The sequence below is a fragment of the Lepidochelys olivacea genome, assembly GCF_965140295.1.
Source record: "Lepidochelys olivacea isolate rLepOli2 genome assembly, chromosome: 8".
In the NCBI taxonomy this organism is placed as follows: Eukaryota; Metazoa; Chordata; order Testudines; family Cheloniidae; genus Lepidochelys; species Lepidochelys olivacea.
This window is the reverse complement of record NC_140418.1, coordinates 53,591,015-53,601,296: the sequence shown is the minus strand read 5'-3', so window position 1 is coordinate 53,601,296 and position 10,282 is coordinate 53,591,015. Positions and strand designations below refer to the sequence as shown.

Below are 10,282 nucleotides of genomic sequence, written 5' to 3'. Positions count from 1 at the left end.
TAGTGGCCAAGATGGTGTTATCAGGAAGATCACCGATGGATTGTAGTTTCCTCAGGAAGTCAGTGGTGTCTCGAAGGTAGCTGGGAGTGCTGGTAGCGTAGGGCCTGAGGAGGGAGTCTACATAGCCAGACAATCCTGCTGTCAGGGTGCCAATGCCTGAGATGATGGGGCGCCCAGGATTTCCAGGTTTATGGATCTTGGGTAGTAGATAGAATATCCCAGGTCGGGGTTCCAGGGGTGTGTCTGTGCGGATTTGATCTTGTGCTTTTTCAGGAAGTTTCTTGAGCAAATGCTGTAGTTGCTTTTGGTAACTCTCAGTGGGATCATAGGGTAATGGCTTGTAGAAAGTGGTGTTGGAGAGCTGCCGAGCAGCCTCTTGTTCATATTTTGATCTATTCATGATGACAACGGCACCTCCTTTGTCAGCCTTTTTGATTATGATGTCAGAGTTGTTTCTGAGGCTGTGGATGGCATTGTGTTCTGCACGGCTGAGGTTATGGGGCAAGTGATGCTGCTTTTCCACAATTTCAGCCTGTGCACGTTGGCGGAAGCACTCTATGTAGAAGTCCAGTCTGCTGTTTTGACCTTCAGGAAGAGACAGGCTGATTAGAACACCTGCAGCTAATCAAGAAGCTGCTAGAATCAATTAAGGCAGGCTAATCAGAGCACCTGAGTTTTAAAAAGTAGCTCACTTCAGTTTGTGGTGTGCGTGTGAGGACCTGGGAGCAAGAGGCATTAAGAGCTGAGAGTGAGAATGTGGACTGTTGGAGGACTGAGGTGTACAAGCATTATCAGACACCAGGAGGAAGGTCCTGTGGTGAGGATAAAGAAGGTGTTGGGAGGAGGCCATGGAGAAGTAGCCCAGGGAGTTGTAGCTGTTGCACAGCTGTTCCAGGAGGCACTCTAGACAGCTGCATACCACAGGGCCCTGGGCTGGAACCCGGAGTAGAGGGCAGGCCCAGGTTCCCCCCAAACCTCCCAACTCCTGGTCAGACACAGGAGGAGTTGACCTGGACTGTGGGTTCAGAAAAATTGCCAAGCTGAGGGCTGCTGTGAAGCTCCAAGGTGAGCAAATCCGCCAATAAGCGTAAGACCCACCGAGGTAGAGCAGGAACTTTGTCACAGTGTTCACTCAGCTTTTAATAAGATATCTCAAAGTCCTCCCAGATTCAGCAACTGGCTCATATTGCCCTGGCCTATGTGAGTGGGTTTGCTCAGCAGGTGGCCTAGTTACCCTGCTGGTGAGCCTAGCAGGAAGACAGGGAGTCTGCAATCAGGACTCTGGCCCAGAGAGTTGGAGTTGATGGTTCGGGCTGTTTTAATTCTTTAATTCTGAAGGAATCCAACAGAAGCATCTTGACACTAGAAGGGGAGGCCTGTTATGGAATCTTGTTTATTGTTTTTAGGTCTAAATTCTTACAGTCCACTAGGCCATGGGGAAGCCTCTTGACCTGATGTGGCAAGCTGCTCTGCGCAGGCTGACCCCTGCACAGAGCCCTGGAGGAGTGCAGGGGAAAGGCCTGTGCTGACCTACTTGCCACGTTGGGGCCTTTGTTAGCTGGGGCCCAGCATTCAAATACAATGAGCCAGCCAGCACAAAAATCAGGAGATGAAAAACCTGGGTCTGTGCAGCAGCAGGTGTGCATGGGGTTGGGGGGAGCATTACTGGCCTCCCCTTCTGGGGGGAAGCTACTGGCCCCCAACGTGTGTGTGATCGTTTCAGGTTCAAAATTCAACTGAAGGGAAGATGCAACAATGCAGCTTTCCTCGCTGGCTGCTCGGAGAATGCCCCTTCCTTCCCTTCTTGGGGCTGCTACTATTCTGTTCCTCTCCATCCCCCACCACTGTCTTCCTCCCTGCCCACTCTCCTCACCGTTGTCCCTCCACACTCTCCTGCGGCACCATGCTCCGTACATTCATGGTCTCCTACCCTCACATTTGCCCCCTCTGTCCCCCCCCCACAATTACCCTAAAGTCCCTTCGCCTCCCTCAGGCACTCCCCATTTCCCTCTCCCCTGCTCATCTCTCACAGAAGGGAAAGCTCTACATGTTCATGCTCTAGCCATATCATCTAGAAATGTTGTCCCCTGGCAAAGAGTGAGACACACATTAGCCTTCAAATAAATGGAGTCTGTGACTGGATTTTCCTATGATCTTCCAGAAGATCCATTTCCCTGCCTTGAAAAATCCTCCTAAAATCATCATTATTACATAGTTGGGGTAATTTTTTAAGCGTACCTGCCAGGTCACAGTTCTGTAAGCACACGTACAATAAAATCAGCTACAAATCCTTGTCAATCAGCCATTCAAGTACTGAGAACTAGTTGTAATCACCCGGCCACCCAAAGGGTATGTCTACACTGTAATAAACTCCTGGCACTGAGCCTGGGTCAATTGACTCTGATTTGTGGGACTCTGGCTGTGGGGCTAAGAATTGCAGTGTAGACATTGGCGCGCAGGCTGGAGGTAGCTCAGACTCCGATTCACCCTGCTTGCGGGGTTTTACAGCCCAGGCTCCAGCCTGAGCCCGAATGTTCACACACTGCAATTTTTATCCCCCGCAGCTGGAGCCTCATGAGCCCAAGTCAGCTGACCCGGGCCAGCCACAGCCATGTATCTATTGTAGCATTGGTGTACCATTAGGGTCTTTCCTCCCCCTCATAGACTCATAGACTTTAAGGTCTGAAGGGACCATTATGATAGTCTAGTCTGACCTGCACAACGCAGGCCACAGAACCTCATCCTCCCACTCCTGTAATAAACCCCTAACCTAACCCTCTTGACTGCCTGGGGGAATAGATAAACCCTACAGCATGCTCTGAAAGTCAGACTTGGGCATTGCTCGTGTGACAACTAGACCGATGAGGTGAAAAAACAGAGGACTGTGAAGGGCCCTAACACACAGACAAGAAAGGCCCATTCTTCAGACAAGGAAAGGGGCCAAATAAAGGAACTTAAGGTAAAAACTCAGTCTGGAGCAGAAAGCTCAGCATTCGGGATCTATCCGAGAGGCCAAACCACAGCTTTGATTTTGATCGGTTTGGACGTTGTTGTGGTCTGATGCCTGGTCTGCTGAATTATATTAAATGCACACTTTGATCTGTGTCTTTTCTCCCAGTCTTCGTCTGTCTCATCTGCTTAGACTGCAAGTTCTTCAGGATAGGGACTGTCTCTTGCTATTATTATTATAACAGCGCTATGTCTGTGCAGAGCCTACCCCAGTCAGGTCCGTTGTTGGGAGACCACTGGCTGAAGAGGACATCTTGCACTGAATCAACATACAGACTGAATCCCACTTTTTGCCTAGGAGGAGGAGTTCAGTCCAGTTCACGAACTATGTGGGATATTGAAGGAACAGCTTGGGGAAGCTCAGGACTGAGCGAACACAGTCACGGGATTTCTCTACTGTCCACTGGAATTGCCACTTTAACACCACATTCCAACTTCAGTCAGTGGGAGCCCAATTGTATTCCTCTCTTCCCCACACACAAAACCTGTCTCCTCCACTGTTACTACCATAGCTCAGTGCTTTCTGATTTACCCCTAGGTTTCTCCAAGTGCCCTTAGTGTACCTACACCTAAATCCTCCCACGGGAATGCACCTCTGGGGAAGAAATCCTTCAGTTAAAGCACCATGCCCAGGTCCCGCCATGCACTCCAAGGCCCTGCAGTCTGATTCATTAGTCATTCTGTTCAAGTTTGGGCTCTCACACACGGGAAAAGAAAAATTAAACAAATAAGAATTTCTTTTCAATTAATTAGCTTCCTCTTGGAAGCAGTGCACTTTCTATAGCACTCCCCCCAGCCCCTAGCAGCAGGTAGCTTGGAACTTGTTGAAATCATACTAGAGTAAGCCTCTTGAGTGGCTTCATTTGGCTGCTGTGCATTAAAAAGGCCTGATTATTATCTCATAGATTTTTCAGCCAGAACGTGATCATCTAGTCTGATGATCATCTAGTCGTGATCATCTAGTCTGACCTCCTGTATGACACACACCATAGGACTTCCCTGAATTCATTTCTGCTTCAAGCTGCGGTTGAATTCGAGCACATCTTTTTCAAAAACATCCAATCTCGATTTTAAAATTTCCACTGAGGGAAAATCCACCGCAACCCTTGGTAAACGGATCCAATAGTTGATTAACTTTATTGTTAAAAATTTACACCTTACTTCTAGTCTGAATTTGTCTAGCTTCAACTTCCAGCCACTGGAACTTGTTACACCTTTGTGCGCTAGACTGAAGATTCCTCTATAATTAAATTTCTGTTCCCCATGGAGGTACTTATAGCCTGCGATCAAGTCACCCCTTAAACTTTCTCTTTGTTAAGATAACCAGATTGAATTCATTGAGTCTCCCACTAAGATATGTTTTCTAATCCTTTAACCATTCTGTGACTCTTCATTGAAACCTCTCCTACTTATCAACATCCTTCTTGAATTGTGTACAGCAGAACTGAACCCTATCTTCCTGAAGTCAGGGCACTAAAAAGGGGTAAGATAACCTCCTTACCCCTACTCAAGGACTCCATTAGCCCTTTTGGCCACACCGTTACACAGGGAGGGGGGCTCATGTTTAGCTGAGAAGCACCAAGACCTCAAGTCTCTCTTCCCACAATAGAGTCCTTCTGTGATACATGTGGCAATTTCCTGCAATATCTTACTGCATTAAGATTATGTATCATTGTGGGCTGTATGTAATTCCATGGGGGAGGGTCACTACAGCCCTCCAGGAATTAAGAACAATGCAGAGTGATTAGGCAAATTCACTCAGGCTGTAACACCTCCAGTGAAGTACCCCCACCTGGGGATGCTCACCTATACTAATTCAAACTGGGTTTTCCAAAGATCAATAGACAAAGAAAGAAAAGGAGTACTTGTGGCACCTTAGAGACTAACCAATTTATTAGTCTCTAAGGTGCCACAAGTACTCCTTTTCTTTTTGCGAATACAGACTAACACGGCTGTTACTCTGAAACTAGACAAAGAAAGGACATTTGGATAAATAGCCTGAGTTTAAACTGTCTCAGGGCCTTCATTCTGATCCAGCAAACAGACGGGACCTTCTGTCCCCGGGAGGACCCAATCCTTAGAGAAGGGTTGGAAGGACTGACTCCGACCAGAGCCCTTGCTGGAGTTGTGGGGTTCTCTGGTGAGCTTCTTAGCCTACATATAGATACTTTTATTGTTTTTAAATGTGTTTTCTCTGTAATGCTTTTCGCTTAAGAATTAACGTGATTGCTTAGAAAAAGCTATGTGGTAACTTAAAACCGTGACCAATTACCCTTCGAAGAGAAAGCAAAGCACAGACACTGGCCTGTCAAGTCTGTCTGTGTGAGGATATCACAGCCTAGGCAGGGCACTGTGCAACCTGGAAAAACTCCGGTCAGGAGGGAGAGAGACAAGCAACTCCACCCAAGAGAGGTGACAGCTGAGGAGCTAGGAGCCTGAAGCAGGTGCCCTTGCTAGACCACAAGAGGAAAAGATAGGTGCATTTTCCCTGAACTGTGACACCCATCCTGTAAACATGGCCTACCTTTTTTGTTCTTGGCTATCTAACTTTACATTTGGCAGTATTAAAAAACATATTGTTTGCTTGCGCCCAGCTTACCAAGAGATTCAGATTGCTCTGTAACCGTGACCTGTCCTCTTCCTTATTTACTGCTCCCCCAATATGTGTCTCACCTGTACACTTTGCTGGAGATGATTTTGCACTTTCTTTAATAATAAAGAAATAGGACAAAATAGCTAAAGAGCATAGGGCCAAGAACCAATCCCTACAAAATCCCACTTGGTGATTCCTATTTACAATTACATTTTGAGACCTGTCAGCTGGCTTTGAATCCACTTAATGCATGCCACATTGATTTTATATCATTCTAGTTTCTTAATTAAAATGTTGTGCATTACTAAGTCAAATGCCTTACAGAAGTCTAAGTATATTACATCAAACACTATTACCTTTATCAGCAATCAGAGGAGTTTCTTACTCCTTAGACTACAGTCACTCTCCCTCTCTCTCTCTTTGGCCCAATGAATAGTTAAGTATTTGTGCAGAGTGGAGTAGCTTCCACAGGAGAGACAGATGCCCACCCCAGAATAGTCTGGTTGGTAGGGCATTCACCGGGGAAGGGGCAGACTGGGGTTAAAGTCCCTGCTCCAGAGTAGGGGATTCAAACCTAGGTCTCCCATACCCTAGAGGCAGTGCCCTATCCACTGGGCTAAAAGTGAAGCCATGAACCCTGAACCCCCTCTTCAGGCGTTCAAACAAACTCCCCCTGCCCACGCCAGCCTCTCCAAGCCCATCATCAGAAGCAAGCTCCCCACACACCAGGACACACCAACTAAAAGCAGCACCTAATCCTGCCAGAACAGCAGATGCAAAACCTGCAGACATACCTCCACTGCTACAATCAACACCCCCCACAACACACCTTTCAAGATCCATGGGTCCCACACATGCCTATCACAACATGAGGTGTACCTCCTCCAATGCACTAACCACCCCAGTAACAATTATGTGGCTGAAACCAGACAGTCACTGTGCTCTAGTCTAGAATGAACTCACACAGGAAAATAAGACATAAACACCAAATCACCTGTGGGTCAACAGTTGTCACAAAACAATCACTCCATATCCGACCTCTCAGTCCTCATCCTCAAAGGAAACCTGCACACCACCTTCAAAAGACAAGCCTGGGAGCTTAAATTCATAACTTTGCTAGGTACTAAAAATCATGAACTGAACAGAGACACTGGATTTATGGCTTATTACAATAATATATAACCCACTAACAGCCCTTACCTCTGCCCAGCTACCTTCCTCCCCTCTTCTCCCCCCCCCACCTCCCACTTCCTTTCCCCCCTATGACTGGAGGGGTGTTAATGGCCCACTTCTTGAACAGCTCCTTGAAATAGGTGTTGACTACTTATGCAAAACAACCTGTTCCATCTTGCATTTAGCTGACACTCCGAGTAAGTTGTTTCCCAGACCTGAAGAAGAGAAGCTTGGTGTAAGCTTTAAAGCTTGTCTCTCTCGCCAACAGAAGTTGGTCCAATACATGATATTACCTCACTCACATGGCCTCTCTAACATAAATAGCTGCTGTTAACATCCTCTTTAGCTACTGTTGGAATGGAAAAGTATTTCTTCATCATCTGATATTGAACTTTGCTAATCACCTCTCGTGCCATACGAAAGAAGAATAATCTGATACAAATAAATCATCTGGCAATAAATTTTGCAAATATAGAACAGACATTTTTGTTTAACACTTTTACCTTGCCTGCGTTATTAAGAAGTCAGTGGGAGTTATACATGTGCAGCTGATGGGATAACTGGATTCCAAACTTCCCTGTTCTACTGCCAAGTATTGGGGAAGTTCATTTCCATGGGGCTTTTTATTTTTTTAATAATGGCCTGCCATTGCTCACATGCCTATTTCTCCCCTGATAGACTCATAGTTTAAACCTACAAGTGATTTGTGCCCCATGCTGCAGAGGGTCTCTGCCAATCTGATCCTGGGGGAAATTCCTTCCCGACCCCAAAGACACCAGACCAAGATACTGTTGCAAACAACATTCTAGTATGTATTAGCCGGAGTGTTGTAAGCAAGATACAAAAAGTAATTCGTCCGCTCGCCTCTGTGCTGATTAGGCCTTAATTGGAGTATTGTGTCCAGTTCTGGGTGCCACATTTCGGGAAAAATGTGGACAAATTGGAGAAAGTCCAGAGAAGAGCCACAAAAATGATTAAAGATCTAGAAAATATGACCTATGAGGGAAGATTGAAAAAAAATTGGGTTTGTTTAGTCTGGAAAAGAGAAGACTGAGAGGGGACATGATAACAGTTTTCAAGTACATATAAGGTTGTTACAAGGAGAAGGGAGAAAGATGGTTCTTCTTAACCTGTGAGGACAGGACAAGAAGCAATGGGCTTAAATTGCAGCAAAGGAAGTTTAGGTTGGACATTAGGAAAAACTTCCTAACTGTCAGGGTAGTTAAGCACTGAAATAAATTGCCTAGGGAGGTTGTGGAATCTCCATCACTGGAGATTTTTAAGAGCAGGTTAGACAAGCACCTGTCAGGGATGGTCTAGACTCTAGATAATACTTAGTCCTGCCGTGAGTGCAGGGGACTGAACTAGATGACCTCTTGAGGTCCCTTTCAGTCCTATGATTCTATGTGGGCAAGATCCACCAGCCACCTTCTTCTCCTTATCAGCGAACTGGAAGCACCAGCTAAGACTAAAGTATTTATAGGGATTTCACTGGCACTCAGTCACAATATTAAAGCTTCAGCAAGTTCCCTCTGCAAATCAGAGCTTTTCTACCTTCTACTTATAAGCTGATTCCTTGCAGCAGCAAGGCTAGAAGTTGATTCTTTCTGCACTGGGTGTCATTGATAAAGTAATTGAAAAGTAGCTTGGTACCTGACCCTGTCCCACAGAAGTCAATGGGATCTTTACCAATGATTTCAGCCCTTAATGCTGTCCAATAGGTGCAGTCACACAGGAGGAATTGAGGATTAGGAATACTAAAGGCACTGGGCGGGTACCTTAGGGTAATTCAGAAAGCTCTGAATGGTGAGGGTGTTATTACTACATAGTGGCTAGTTCAAACTGGAGCGTGACGAGTCCTGGGCTGGAGCGGTAGTGGAAAGGGAGCCCTCTACGGCGAGTGGGATGGTATTTCTAAACCTGTGGCAGATGGGTTGGGGGAGTGGGCCAGCGAGGGTGAAAAGCAGCATGACCCCACCCAGATCCACCTTCCCACCTCTCTCTCTCCCCAACACACATGGGCTTCTCCTCATCTTCCTTCCCTTTTCCAAGGGAGCTGGCTGTTGGGAGCTGCTCTTGCAGGGCTGCCAGTGCCGCTCATCTGTCGGTGGCGAGCAGCCCAGCCTCCTGGGGAGCGCAGGAACCTAGCCACACAGAGAGAACAATATTTATAAAACAGAAGAATTTTTCTGTTTCAATAGGAATCCCCCGCGCCCCGGAGAGGGGACAACCAGAAGAAGAAAAATGGCAGCGGAGAGGAAAACGGAGAAAATTTGCAATGGTGCTGAGCCATGGAGCGAGGGACACCAACGGGAGGCTGGGGATGGGAGCCACTGCCCTACACACTGTAGAAAGACTCCAGGAGCTACTCAGCAACCTCCCCCATGCAATTAGATCTCTTCCCTCCTGACCCCTGATTCCCATTTTGCCACAGACGTCCCTTATAAATCTGTACATGATCAGCTAACGTGGACAGGTATCAGCATTCACTCCTGGAAAATTTCAGACACTCTACTAGTCTGGCACTCAACTTTCAACACCTGCAGAGCCCATGGAGTTTCAGTGGCTTGAAAGACTCACTTTCTTTCCACAAGCATTCTTCTCACCCTGCCCCAGACCCAGCAGAGCAAGCTAGAGAGGTTGAGCTGAACCTTGCCCCAAGAGAGCAGTGTTTAGGGGCACGTAGCACTATATGCAGCTCAGTAGCCACAGTCTGAGTATCACTGCCCTAAATGCTTCCATTCCTCATTCACACAAGAGACTGCAGTTCAATACGCCCAGGGGTTTAGTGGGCAGTGCCTAATTCACCCCTTTTGATGCCCCTGGGTTTGGCAGTCAGAATTTAATTCATCTGCTTTGATGCTGAAGGATGTAGCAGACAGAATCCTTTCACCCACAATCCTGAACACCAAAGGAGCATGAATCTCATTCCCCTGGTATTGTTGCCTAGGAATTTATGGATAGATCCTTGTTCACTCATGAGATGCTGGCCCAACTGTTTGGGACTTTCCCCATCACTTCATTATAGTTACTGTCTGTGGCAATGAAAGCAGTCTGGCTGTGGAGGACCCTCAGAAGCATTCTCCTTCCCACACTACAGCAGGCAGACTGCAAGCCCTTTATTCTCTGACTGGAGCTTAAATAACTCTGGCCTGCTTCGCACCACTGCATTATTCCAGCTTTATGCTGGCGTAAGATGAAATCAGTGGAGTTTCACTGGCGTAGGTCTGGCATAAGGCAGAGAGGAATCAGGCCCTGGATTCTCAGAATAAGCCGTTTAAAAGAAAAATCGCATGGAAAAGGGTGAACTGAAAAACCATGTGAATGTCAGATACAGACATGGAATCCTCCAGGCATTTGTTCAGCTCAGGGTTCTATATATCACACACACACATGAAGAAGCAAAGCTGCAGCCAGAGGCTCTGGATTCTCTCTTCTTGTTATGTTACCTAGAGCCCGTGTGACCTGGGCAAGTCACTCGTGTCTCAATTTCCTTATGCACAGAAT

At 46.7% G+C, this 10,282-nt stretch overlaps 1 long non-coding RNA gene across 2 annotated transcripts in view; it reads right to left on the bottom strand.

Moving 5' to 3' along the window:
• Window positions 1-214: 214 nt before the first annotated feature.
• LOC311524783 overlaps window positions 215-10,282 on the bottom strand; it is a 70,357-nt gene continuing 60,289 nt past the window's right edge. The window contains exons 3-4 of one of the 2 annotated variants that reach the window (XR_014712618.1): window positions 8,772-8,919; window positions 215-585 (exon numbers count right to left, since the gene is read on the bottom strand). This is a non-coding gene — a long non-coding RNA (uncharacterized lncRNA). The remainder of the gene's footprint in view (window positions 586-8,771; window positions 8,920-10,282) is intronic. The other variant, XR_014712619.1, reaches the window with a different exon arrangement.